Source organism: Macaca nemestrina, chromosome 2 (assembly GCF_043159975.1).
Source record: "Macaca nemestrina isolate mMacNem1 chromosome 2, mMacNem.hap1, whole genome shotgun sequence".
Taxonomy (NCBI): domain Eukaryota; kingdom Metazoa; phylum Chordata; class Mammalia; order Primates; family Cercopithecidae; genus Macaca; species Macaca nemestrina.
In genome coordinates this window covers 26,760,366-26,774,713 of record NC_092126.1, presented here as the reverse complement: position 1 = coordinate 26,774,713, position 14,348 = coordinate 26,760,366, and the positions used below count along the sequence as shown (strand labels likewise).

The following is a 14,348-nucleotide window of genomic DNA, read 5'->3' as shown; positions in this document are numbered from 1 at the left end:
TCTAAACACCTGCTTGGTCAAAAGGTCTGCCAGACCCAACAGGGCAGAGGGAGGGAGTGTTTTCTGAAGTCACAGACAGGGATAGCAGATTTTGTTGGGGTTGTAATTGAGTAAAAATCTTTTCTGAGGATTTAGGATTTGCCTAAAGACAAACACACAAAGGTTTTTTTATAAATGAAATACAAAATAATATCAGAATATTCTAGATACTTTCTATATTATGAGTCAAAACACAAAGTATAAAAGTTTAGGTACAGAGATAAATGTGGAATCCACCAAAAGGAAGATAGTTACATAAGTCAGGAGTAAACGGTGAATATATTAGGGTGTGTTGAAGTCATTGGCTTGCCCAGAATAAGAAATATTTAACCCTGTTCCTTCCCTAGCATGGGATCCTTCATCCAGTTACATCAAGGTAAGAAATATAATTACCAAGGTATATCAGAGAGAAGATGGGACATACTCTCAACCATTGCTTCTCTTCCTCCACAGCAGCATCTCTATAATGCTGGAATTTATGTTAGGACTTCCCAGTGAAGCCTATTATATCACTGTCTTTTATAGATTGAAAGACACTGTTCTAACTCAAAACTACAGTTTTAATGTGTTTGGTTGGCGACAGGCATGGATAAAAAGTTAAGATAGACCATTGGTGGCCCTCAATGATCCATGCTTCCCATACTCACCTCTTGTCCAATCCCTTCCCATACTGACTCTGGACTTGACCATGTAACTTATTTTAACCAATAGGACACAAGCAGAGGAATGATAAGCACTTAGACATCATGTCTTCCTACCAGGAAATTCTCTCTTGAAATATTCTAGTGTGAGGAAGTTCAGTTTAGCCACATGGAGAGGCCAAGTAGAAAATAATGAAGGAAACTAGACAACAGCCAGAACCAAGGCCCAAGATAGATGGCTCCAGTGATACAGTCACAGGCAGCTCCCAACTATTTGAGCTTCAGAGCTGAAGCCCTGGAAAAGATGGAAGAGACAATCTATCTTCATGCCATGTGTCATTTCTTGACTTGCAGAAGGAAAAAAAACAAAACAAAACACACACACACATACACACACACAAAAACAGTATTTGGTTCAAATTACTATGTGATGTAAGATAAGTGAAACAGGAAGTCTTTATGATTCCTCATCTAAGGGGTCAAGGCTGCTGTAGGTGTGAAAGCAAAGATGATCTGTTTCAACTCTAGTTCTTCATAGAAATGCTGCTAAAAGTCCCTGTCCTTCCTTCTGGACTGAAATTCAAAGTACCTCTGGATGCAATAAACACTGTTTTCCAATACAAAATAATATAAGAGTTTTGGCATAATGTGGATTAAATTATTTTCTATTTGCTTATTTTAAATGTCAGTGTCATGGCATTGCTATGGCATCACTGGAAATTCTCAAAAATAGAAAATGATGTGGAAGATTGTTAGTTTGACTTCAAAATTAAAAACTTACTAAATACAAAAAGATTACATTTGGAGAGTGGAATTCACAGTCTACAGATCACTGCATTTGCACATTAATGTCTTTAATATTAAATTAGTGGTATATAGCTTACTAGGCAAATTGGTCTTAACTTCCATGTACTGTAAGACAGTTAGAAATATATAAATATTTGAATCTTTTAAATTCTCAAATTTAGCTCCACATCCCATTGACTGTCTTATTGCCTTTAGTGGAACATGAGGGTCATGATATTTTATTTCCTTCATCAAGTATCTATTTGAAAATTGCACACCAACTACATAAGATTTGGAAGTTCTCCATTAATGCCAGAAAGGCCACCCCCAACTCTCCACCCTGGCCATGCTCACATCAGCCCTGATGCCATTCTGATTGAATAACTGTTTTTATAAAAGTGTACGTAACCACTCAGCAGAGCATAAATTAGTAGTTGTGTAGAAAATATTGCTTCACCCTGCTACCAGCTTGAAAGGACGTGCTGTCTCTAAATGTACACCATTTGGTAAACACGCGCTGGGACTTCCAAAGGCTCAGAAACCATCAAGGTGGAAGGTAGCTCAACAGCAAAATTTCAGCTGTTTTCTTCCCTCTCTGTTCTAATATGAGACATAGAACAACCTACAAAACTTCTCCAAGTCCCAGTTTACTGAGAAGTAGACTTAGATTTCTACATTGTATGGTTGTTTGAAAATAAAATTAGAAGATACAATTATATGCAGATGTGTTATGATGTGTCAGTAGTTTCTAGTGGGGAAAAGAGGAAGCTGTTTGGTAATAAATATTACTGTGCAAATCCAAGATAGTATTTTTTAAAACATTGTTTTTGAAGTATCTAAAGTTTGAACCAAAGAAAAGTTTACACCGACCTCGAGATTGGCAATTTGTAAAAATTAAGAGTAAAGTTTTTATTAGTGGTAGGTATTGAATAGATTCCCACTTACTTTAACAACAAAAAGTTTTAATTAAATTTAAAGTTGTTTCCTTTTTTTATAATGAAATTAATCTCCAAGATAAACTAAAATGTATACAGATGGCTACATCTCTAAGGAGCATACTTAAGCAGCTAAATTATTTTAGCCTTAAAATATCATGCAATGCTTTTGCAGAATTAATTTAAAATGGCATTTTCTTCTGTTTTATTTTCAACTATGTACTAGTTGTATAAACTTACCTAATACTTCAACTATGACCTAATCCAATAGGAGATCATCATACTTTAAATATTATTTCTGGAATTCTGTAGAAAAGGAAAATGTAGGTTGAAAAATATAGCCATATTTGCAGACTAGAAAGGGGAATCTTAAATGAGAAGCTAGAAACCATCACACCATTGCAGTTTAAAGAAACATCCAAGGCAATATTAGAAGAAAGAGGTAGGAGACTGTGATTGCAGGAGGAAATTGAAGGGACATGTGCGTAACGAACTGAAGAACTTCCATGCTGATGTCAACTTAATTTCATTAATTCTATTTTGCTATTACATAACAGTTTTACCTCACTCCTCCCAAATCTACTGTCTTGTATTATTTCTATTTTTCTTTGTGGCTGTGCATAACTTCATACAGCATGAACTTTCGATACAATTTCCATATGCTACGAAGTTCCATATGCTACGAAGTTCCATATGCTACAAAGTTCCATATGCTAAGAAGATTGTAAAGGCCTTCAAATCTCCCAAAAAGTCAAGGATAATTTCCAAAAGTGAATTCTATGGAATAATGGAAAATAAATTGGACTAAATCCCAGAAGTCATGGGTTCTTTCTTACTCCTACAAGGTGCATTTGTGCAAGCCACTTAACCTTTCTTAGCCTCTATTCCTGTTCCATGTAAAAAGGAAATAACAATGTCTTTATCCCAAGGTCGTTGTGGATTTTGAAATAAAATAAAAATGTAAAAAGGTTATGTGTGCCTGACGAGCTTCTTCACAAGAAAAAAGTGTAGGAGATTGGTCAAGGTGTTGGGAGAACTTACAGAAAAAAAGTTGCAAACCTTCTTGGAAGGCCAGGAGGTTTTACAAAAACTTCAGAAGAGGATTTGGCTGAAGGCGGCCAGATTCTCTTATCTGGAGCCTGAAGGTAAAGGTTAGATAACAAGGGGATATAAAGAAATTGATCTAGATAAGTTACTTAGGCCTTGGAACCTGGCCATTAATCATCCGCAGGCAGGACTGCTGTCTTGGGGAGTGTGGGGGTGGGGGCCACCATGTTAATTGCCCCACAAGTGTGTTGACTCAAAGCCTTTGTCATTAAGTCTGTACTAAATAAATGCCTGCAGCACTGGCTTTTTGGGTTTGCAGCTGCTGTGACTCTTTACGGCATCCTCTTCGATGTCTGTGAGTGGCCTGGTCCCCTAGTCACACAGCCAGGCAAAAAACCTGTGTCTGCATACATTTTTCATCCATTGTTTGGCCACGGTCTGTGGGTTGGGCCCAGCAGGTGATGACCCGCATGAGGAAGGCTTCAACGGATCACTAAAGAACCCTCAAAAATGAAGGTGAAGAGACCGTGCAGTCAGTAAGTCAGTAAGTCACTGGTGCCCATTCGGGATTTCCAAGTTCGAAGGAATCGTTCAGGCTAGGGTTTCATCATGGTACAAGAGTTATCAGCTCAACAGCAACAGCATATAAAAATATTGAAACAGCTGCTTAAAGCTAGTGGAGACTGGGTTTCACAGGCTCAAATAAGGGATTTAATGCAAACTGTTTTTTCCTATTACCCATAGTTCCCAGAAGAAGGCAAGCTAGACTTAGAGTTCTGGGAACAAGTGGGGAGAAATCTTAAATAACATCATGCACAAGGGTAATGGGTTACAGTAACATCTTTAACATTATGGGCTTTAGTTAGGACTGCTTTGGTCCCGCTATACACAGAGAGCCTATAAAGGGAAGGGAGGAGGAACCCTCATCTACCTTGCTGCCTCTTTCTTTCTCAGGCCTGCCATTTCCGGGCAAAAATACCAAAGAGGAAACGGAGGTTTTGCCTCAGCCCCCTCCTCCAATAAATTGGAAAAAAGACAAGGGATACGCTACAGTTATGGGACCCTGTCTTAGGCAAGAGGCATTAGAAGGGGAGCGCTAGGCCTGCCTGGTAATGCAAAATCGACAAGGCAATCAGGTACGTGAACCCATTTCTTTTAATGCTTATAAAGAGGTAAGAAGAAACATTAAAGAAAACGGAGCCACTTGCCCATTTATGAAAGGAATGATTGAAGCCATGGCAGACACCTTCCCTATGACCCCATGGGTCAGTGCTAGCTAAAACAACCTTGGAGCCCAGCCAGTACCTCCTCTGGAGGGCAGAATATGATGAGCTGTGCGAACAAGCCAACCAGAATCAAATGGCCGGGCAAGACATAACAGCTGCTATGTTCCAGGGCAGGGGTCCCCATGCCGATGTACAACAACTAAATTTTGATCCCTGGGTCTATACACAAGTTTCTTTGTGCGCTCTTAGGGCTTGGGATCGAATTCCCAAAGGGAGTTCAACAGGGATCTTTTATAAAAGTTCGACAAGGGCCTCAGGAGCCATTTGTTGAATTTATCAATTGGTTAACCCAGGCAATTAACAGACAAATTAGTCATGCCCAGGCCGCTGATATCTTACTGCTGCAATTGGCTTATGAAAATGCTAACCTCGACTGCCAGCAAGCAATGCAGGCAGTCAGAGGTAAGGCAGCCACAGTCGGGAAACTTATATGAGCATGTTAAAGAAGGAAGTTGTCTTCCTTCTTTATTCCTTCCTTCTTTATTTCATCTAAAGATGAAGAAATAAAGAAAAATAAGTAAGAGATCTTAATTTTCATCTCTGAATGCCAAACACATTGCCACTATGCAATAAGTGTACATATGTCTGTATGTTTGTTTTTTATACTCTATATGGTAGTATGCTAGGGCTGAAGGTTTCCTTTTAAAATGTAATTTTGTAAGTGTATCTTTAGATTCATACAGTAAAGAGTCACAAGAATAGCTAATAAGATGAAATGGGTATGATAGCAAATATATAAATATTATCTATCTATTCAGTATGAAAGTGTGTCATTGTGTTTTAGTCTGAAATATCATTTCACGTGGAGAATTCCTTACTGTCAACCAGTTCCTTGTTTAGTTTATAGTGAATGATAGGCATTTGTATCAGATGGCACCAACTATGCTCAGTAATAAGCCAAGTTTTAATATTGAATTGAGCTCAGGTTGTGCCTGTATGACAACTTTTTTGTGCAAGGCTGACATTGTAAGTCATAGGAAAGCAGACATCAGTGTGTCAAGCACTCTGTGCCTGGCACTTTGCTAAGAAATTTACATATATTTTCTCACTTAATCGTCACAAATCCTCCGGTGAAGTAGACATTTCACAGTTAAGTGCTTTATAAGCATTATCACATTAAATCCTTACAACAAATTTCAAACATGGATACTATTACCCCTTCTCTAGAAATTAAAAAAAAAAACAAAAAACCACAAATGTTAAAAAAAAAAAGTTGAATCAGTTGAACAAGGTCCCTTAGGTAGTAAGCATGGGAGAACAAATTCAAACTCAGGTCTTTTAGACTTTACTACTATACCACATGGCATAGTTTTAGCAGAAAGAAGAATGCAGACATTTTAGAATAGATAGTAAACTCAAGTGCCAGAGTCAAAGCATTTGGCAAAATTAAAGGAGAAATTCCCTAATAGCATCTCCGTGAATCAATTTGCATTCATCCAGTCCAGTCAACTTTTGTCCTTGCCTTATGAGATTTTATACCATGTAAACACCATCAAAATATTACACAGAGGAAAGAAACTTGTGGAGACAAAGAAAGAAGGAGAAGGAGGTTAAGGAGGAGCAGGTTAAGGAAAAGGAGGAATGTGAGAGTTAAAGGAGAAAAAAAGAGGAGAAATAAGGAATAAATCATTTCTAAATGATAATATGGCAGGAATACAGAATGGTGACTACAGTATATGAAACCAGTACAAGGAAAACTAAATTATATTCTTACTAGAGAAGGTCAAACATGCATATAATTGAAACTTTTAAAAAAGAAAATAAAAATGACGGGTCAAAATTAATATTTAAATAATTTAAAGTTTACATTTAACTTTACATACTAAACTCTGTTTACAAAATGAATAGTAATAGAAGAAAACAGACTGCATTTATACAAAACTCCTCTAAGGAAAAACAAAATCTGAAACAAAATATCTTAGGTAATAAAAGATTTTCTCTCAAAATCAGTCACAAAATATAAGAAATCTATAATATTGTATTAGTTTCGATAGTTTCTGTAATAAATTACCACAAACTTGGTGGCTCAAAGCTACATAAATACATCATCTTACAGTTCCAGAAATCAATTTCACTGAGTTAATTTCAAGGGTTGGTACCAGGAGTGTTGGTTCTTTCTGAAGATCTAGGGGAGAATTCATACTCCACCTTTTCTAGCTTCTGGAGGCATGCACTCCTTGGCTTGTGACCTTCTCCTGTCATCATTCTCTACTCTTGCTTTCAGTGTTACATCACTTACCTCCTCCAGTTCAGTCAAATCTTCTCTGCTTCTACTTTATATGATTACTTGTGATTACAGTTAGAATCCACCCAGATAATCCAGGATAATCTTCTCATGTAAAGATCCTTAATCACATCCACACAGCCCCTTTTGCCAGATAAGGTAACATTCTCAAGTTCCAGGGATTAGGACATGAATAACTTTGAGGACCATTATTGCCATGATTTAGACTACTATAATCACTCTCTGAACTTTAAATATCCTAACATATAGCTGTGGGATATGTAAAAAAAATGAATCTATTATTTAAAACTCAAGCACAGAAATGGACAAAAACAGAAACCAATAAAATATGATGATTTAATTTAAAAATATATAGAAGCAGAAAAATATAAAATCATCTCTAAAATGAAAAGAAAACTATAATATCTAAGGGTGAATATATATATATGGAAATTAAATAAGAAATATTTCAAACAGACAAGATAATGAAAATGAATGACATAAAGAGTAAAAGAAGTCAAAGAGAAAGTAGTTGAAATTGAAAAAAAAGGAAAAGAAGTACCATGATATATTGTGAAAAATAAAATGAAAATATTGGAACAGAACCAATATGTAAAAGAGATCCAAGAAACATTTCTACATGATAATAGGACTGAAAGGGTCCACAAAGTGACTGGAATAACTTACTGGCAATAATCAAGTTTTTGATATATTATAGTAAAATTATTAGAATTCAAAGATAAAGAAAATGTCGTCAGTGGCTCCAAACAAAAAGATAAAATAAATAACTTATAATGATAAGACAATTACACTACTTCAGGCTCTTCAAAAACAACATCTATATAAATCAACAATGATGCAACGTTTTCTAAAAAATAATAATAATAATAATAATTTAAAAACATATGAACAAAAGATTTTCTATTAAGTACCTAAGCTATTGGAAAACAATTTTAAAGCTTCCGGAACTTAGACAATACTGTACACATGTATCTTTTCTGAGCAAGCTATTACAGATTGAGCTTTATCCAACCAAGAGATGACTGGGAAAACCTTGGCAAACAGACTGATGATGCTTGTTTCATATATTTAATTATAGAACTGAGTCCAAAACAAAAGGTGTAAGAATAATATGTATGCATGATATGGTTTGGTTGTGTTCCTATCCAAATCTCACCTTGAATTCCCATGTGTTGTGGAAGGGACCCAGTGGGAGATAATTGAATCATGGGGGCAAGTCTTTCTCCTGCTGTTATTGTGATAGTGAATAAGTCTCACAAGATCTGATGGTTTTAAAAAGAGGACTTCCCCTACACAAATTATTTCTCTGCCTGCTGCCATCCATGTAGGAAGTGACTTGCTCTTCCTTGCCTTCTGCCATAATTATGAGGCTTCTGGAGCGACTTGGAACTGTAAGTCCAATTAATCCTCTTCCTTTTGTAAATTGCCTAGTCTCGGGTATGTCTTTATCAGCAGCGTGAAAGTGAACTAATACAATGCATTATATGTTCTTACAAAATTAAAAATATGCAACTAAAAATTAGGAGTATATAAGAGAGATAAAAAGTAGAATCAGTCATACACTGTTTTGTAAAGAGACTAGTTAAGACTAGCCAACCAGGTAGTAATAGGTCAACAAGAAGTATGAGAAGAGAAGATTAAGAGCACTATAAAAGTTACAGGTGTAAAGATAATCTCTATGGCAAACAAACCCCAAATCTTTTTAAATACCAAAAGGAGCTTTTTAAAGCAAGGAAGACACACCAAATACCAAAAGAAACACAGTAAATATGATGTAATATGTAGATTAGAGCAAACATATCAGTCATCGAAAATGTTTATATATCTAATTCATCATTTAATGGAAACACATTTTCAGCTGGTTCATAAAGCAGAAGCTACCTCTATGTATATACAAAACACCTTCCTAAAATATAATGATTCAAAGAGGCAGAAAACAAAGAGATAAAAGCAAAACAAAAGAGAACAAAACAAAAGCAGCTATTACAATCTTGATAAACAAAGTCAAATCCTAGACCAAAACAAACAAACCAACAAAAAAATGGCACAATAATGCCTTTTTGTAAGACAAATAAGACACAACAATGCTAAGAGCACATGCTGGGAAGAAAAACAGCTTTGAGTTCTACTTCTCCCTAAAACTTTGAGGGGTTCGGTAAGTTCACTATCCTGAACCTCAATTTCTTCACATATGAAATGGTAGTAATACATTTACCACAGAGAGTACTTTCCCTTTGTGGTAAATACAATCCACATTCAAATAATGGGAAATAATTCCTGTTTTCAACCAGATATTTTAATACTGAGTGGATTTACATGCTCTTTAGTAGTTTCTATGTCCAGAATATTTGTAGGTGGTCTGTAGATTCTTTTTGAGGTATCTCATTTAAAATTAAGAACATTCTGGCTCTTCTGAATGTCCGTGATGACTGAACCATAGTTTGGCTGTGACTTTCCAAAGGAAGTGTATTAGTCCATTTTCATGCTGCACATAAAGATATACCCGAGACTGGGCAATTTACAAAAGAAAGAGGTTTAATTGGACTTACATTTCCACGTAGTTGGGGAAGTTTCACAATCATGGCAGAAGGCATGAAAGAGAAAGTCCTGTCTTACATGGATGGCAGCAGGCAAAAAGAGAAGAGGGACAAGCAAAATGGGTTTCCCCTTATCAAAACATTAGATCTCATGAGACTTATTCACTACCATGAAAATCGTATGGGAGAAACCGCCCCCATGATTCAATTATCTCTCACTGCATCCCTCCCACAACATGTGGGAATTATGGGAGTACAATTCAAGATGAGAATTGGGTGGGGACACAGCCAAACCATATCAGAAAGCATCCCTTAGTCTCTTGTGATAAACACACATAGAAATAACTGACAAGAGTTTATACAGATTTTAGCAAAACCCTTTTCTTTTGCCTCCTTTGGCATAAAAACAAATTTATTGAATTATGCTATGTACCAAGTACATATGGCTCTGTTTCTTGTAGGTTATTCATTTTGATTCCACAAACTTTTATTGAGGGACTACTGTACCAGGCACTAAGGGCTGCCGGTTGCAGATATATAAAACGTAGAGTCACAATTCTCAGTGACCTCACAAGATAGCCTGATATCCTCATTTCCTTTATTCTAAGGAGTTTGTATGCTTCCATCCTATGGATTCTGGAAATGATTACTTGTTCGCAAATCGGGCTGGAGAACCTCTAAACATTCATACGTGGTGGCAGTTGAAGCTTGGGCACCCAGTCAATAGGACTGTCCAATGTAGATCCATAAAGGAACCTCGCCTTGGCTTTCACAGATTGGATTGGTTGTCCATGGATGAGTCGGCAAAATCAGAGCTTTCACTCTCTGCAGCCACATAGGCAAGAAATTTCTCATTAGGTCACTAAAAGAAGGGAATAAGAAGAGAGGAATGAAAAAAGGAAGCGATGGAGAGAGGAATACAAGAAAAAAGAAGGGAAGAAAGAGATGATAAAGTGAACATGCACCTTGTATATATTTATAGATCTTCAAATGCCACATACTTTGGCCTTTGAATATCACTAAGATGTACCTGCTTTTGACTTCAGCTTTTGCATTATGTATTTATGTAAAATACATTTAACCAGGAGGAGCCTTTGAAATTCTCATTACTTTTCCATGTGGGAAAATTATAAAGCTGTTTCTGCTCATACCAACTCAGGGAGAGTTGTCTGAGGTCCTCAGCAACTTAATTATTTAATCTGAACCTAACCATGTTATGTCCCTCTTCTCTTTCCTGTTACCTGATTGATTGACATGAAATTATACCAAAGTTATTACATTTTATTAAATCTGTTAGTGTTCCCATTTTGTTGCACCATTATTGATTTTAAATGCATTACATATGATCAGTTTAATCCCAGCTATATTATATCAAATAGTTTGCCACCTACAGAATTTCCAGGTGCACTTTTGGTTTACAGAATAAAGAGAGAATTTTGGGCCTCAGCCCTGAGTGAAAATTGCAGACATTTACTAGAATGGTAGAAACTGAAAGGACTGACATCTAAAGATATGAGCTGTTTTTGTTTTGTAAGACTTGAATATTTTAAGACAACTTTTAGCAAATAGTTTATTGGATGCTACCAATCCCCCGAGTGAACAATTTATTTATGTAAAAACACAGCAAAGTCTATTAAAAAGATAGACATTGTAGTATTTTTTTGCTTTAAGGCCTAAACAATTAGATAACATAAAAATACAATTTAATTGTTCTGTAAGTATGAGTTTTAACAATCCATCTTTGACTTTGTCTATAGACTAATTTCCATGCCTTGCATCAAGATAGTACAGATTTAATTTTTAATATTTTGGATATTATGACTATGTTTTCTGACAGTTTAGATATTGAAAACGAGAACAATTACAATACCAGTGCTAGCATGACCCAGATTTCTCCAAAAAGAGGGCTAAATATCCGTATTATTTTAATCAAACAAGAAAATATACATATAACTGGACTTGGAAGGGAAATGATGTAAAGGGAGTACTGGAAATAATTTGGGAATAAATAGGAAGGATAAGAAGATATGAAAGCACATATGAAATCTAAACCTCACAAGTTTAGAGTTAGATAGGCTAATTAAGATTTTTTCATCTCCCAAAAAGATGATTCTCAAAAAATAGCAGCCACTGAATTAATGTGGGCATTGTTTGCAAATGAACACACACTATTGTTTCATTTCCTATATTGCCCTATGAAACTGAGTAAAGTTACATTTCTTGACTCAGATGTATCAACTAAAATTTTTATGGGTAAACAATAGGAGATATTTGAAAACAGATATGTTAACCCCCTACTGTGTACAGCTGATTCTGTCAGATTATATCAACAATCATACTTTTTTTTTTTTTTTTTTTGAGGCGGAGTCTCTTTCTGTCGCCCAGGCTGGAGTGCAGTGGCCGGATCTCAGCTCACTGCAAGCTCCGCTTCCCAAGTTTACGCCATTCTCCTGCCTCAGCCTCCTGAGTAGCTGGGACTACAGGCGCCCGCCACCTCGCCCGGCTAGTTTTTTGTATTTTTTAGTAGAGATGGGGCTTCACAATCATACTTTTTATAGTATATCAAGTGATAAGCTGAATCTTGGCAAAAATAAACTTTAAAAACCTGCTGTCTTTTGCTCGTACATACTTCTACTTGAATAATGCAGTTTGAAATTGTTTCCTTGATTTCTATGAAGATTTTAATAAAAATTCAGTAAATGTAAAAAAAAAAAAAAAGATTGCTGATAACTTGTCCAAATGCAATCTAAACTTTGCTTAGAAATCTGCATATTTGATCAACAGGGCAAATGTAAACTTTTGCAAGCTTTATTCAGTCTGTAAACAGTTTATCAAATAAAATGGTAAGATGTTACCTGATAAATGCCCTGCATACCTTGTACACAACACTGTTAAAAAGAAATGTTATTGGTTTCCTATGATATTGAGGATTTATAATGAAAAAATTTTTATTACTTTTCTATTTCCTCAAAATGTGTAAAAGCAGTTAATGATTTTCTACTTTATTGAAATAAAAGGAGACAGACTTTCATGTGCCTGCAAGATGACTCTCTTTGATGTCCTTGATATGAAAATGTTGGCCTATTGTAAAATAATATTTCAAAGTTTGAGAAAAAAATGTTTTCCCATTTCTCAATATCTTTACTCATATTGTAACTTATTTGGAATCCAACTCTGATTTTGCAAGTTCATATTCTCTCTTTGTATTAAAACTGCTTTCCCGGAGAGATTTAAATGATGATGAAATCCAATGTGCTTGTAAATGATTAAAAATGATGAACATTTTAGACATTCATAGTCAACATTATGATTTATACAAAAAGACCTGATTGGCAAACAGTTCATTTATCAAAACAAGCCTATAGATAGAAAGTGGATGACATTATTGTCAGTGTTTCAGATTTTAGCAATTCTAATAGGTGTGTAGTTGAAATATCTCATTGTTATTTTAACTTGCAGTTCCCCGATGACATATGATGTTTTATATTCTTATTTTCCATCTGTATGTATTTTTTGGTGACGTTCAGATATTCAATGTATTTTTTAATTGGGTTGTTTTTTAATTGTTGAATTTTAAGAGTTCTTCGCATATCTTAAATACAAGTCCTTTGTCATCTGTATATTTAGCAAACAGTTTCCCTTAGTCCGTAACTTACCATTTCATTCTCTTAACACTGTCTTTTCACAGAGCAGAAGTTTTAAATTTTAATAAAGTTCCATTAAGTTTTTTTTCATGAATTATGTTAGTGTAGTTATATTTAAAAATTGATCCTCAAGGCCTGGCTGGTGGCTCACGCCTGTAATACTAGCACTTTGGGAGGCTGAGGCAGGCGGATCACGAGGTCAGGAGATCGAGACCATCCTGGCTAACACGGTGAAACCCCATCTCTACTAAAAATGCAAAAAATTAGCCAGGCTTGGTGGTGGCGCCTATAGTCCCAGCTACTCAGGAGGCTGAGGCAGGAGAATGGTGTGAACCTGGGAGGCGGAAGTTGCAGTGAGCCGAGATCGCGCCACTGCACTCCAGCCTGGGCGACTGAGGGAGACTCCGTCTCAAAAAAAAACAAAAAAAACAAAAAAAAAAAATTGATCCTCAAACTCAAGATAGTTTGACTATAATTTTGTAGGTTTAATTCTGGGATCTCCAGTACGTTTCATTTTATTACATTGTCTCTCCTTTCACCAATACCACATTGTCTTGATTACTGTTACTTTATAGTCTGTAATGTCAGGTAGCATCAGTCCTCCAATTTTGTCCTTCATCTTTAATATGGTTTTAGCTATTCTGAGTCTTTAGCTCCTCCTTATCCATGGTTTCACTTTGTGATTTTAGTTACCCACCATCAACCACAGTCCAAAAATATTAAATGGAAAATTCCAGAAATAAATAATTCGTAAGTTATAAATTACACACCATTCTGAATAGCGTGGTGAAATCTCACACTGTCCCCTCTGGACGTAATTCATTCTTTGGTCCAGTGTATCCGCACTCTATATCATAGTTGCCTGTTCATCATTTAGTAGCCGTCTTCGGTTCAGATAGACTGTCCCAGTATTGCAGTGCTTGTGTTCAAGTTACCCTTATTTTACTTAATAATGACCCCAAAGTGAAAGAGTACTATGCCTAATTAATACATTAAACTTCATAATAGGTATGCATGTTTGGATAAAAAACATAGTGTGCATAGAGTTTAGTACTAACCACAGTTTTAGCTGTTCATTGGGATCTTGGAATGTATTCCCTGTAAATAAAGAAAAACTATATTTTTGAGTAAGTTTGTAAATATTTACAAGATAACATACTAGAATTTGAACTGAGATTGTGCTGAATA

The 14,348-nt window shown here is 35.7% G+C and overlaps 1 long non-coding RNA gene across 3 annotated transcripts in view; it reads left to right on the top strand.

The window, feature by feature from the left end:
- The window catches only part of LOC105488911 (uncharacterized), a 320,242-nt gene that overhangs the window by 282,019 nt on the left and 23,875 nt on the right, over positions 1 to 14,348 (top strand). For all 3 annotated transcript variants that reach the window (XR_011619649.1, XR_011619647.1, XR_011619648.1), the window contains one exon: positions 4,403 to 4,584. This is a non-coding gene — a long non-coding RNA (uncharacterized lncRNA). The remainder of the gene's footprint in view (positions 1 to 4,402; positions 4,585 to 14,348) is intronic.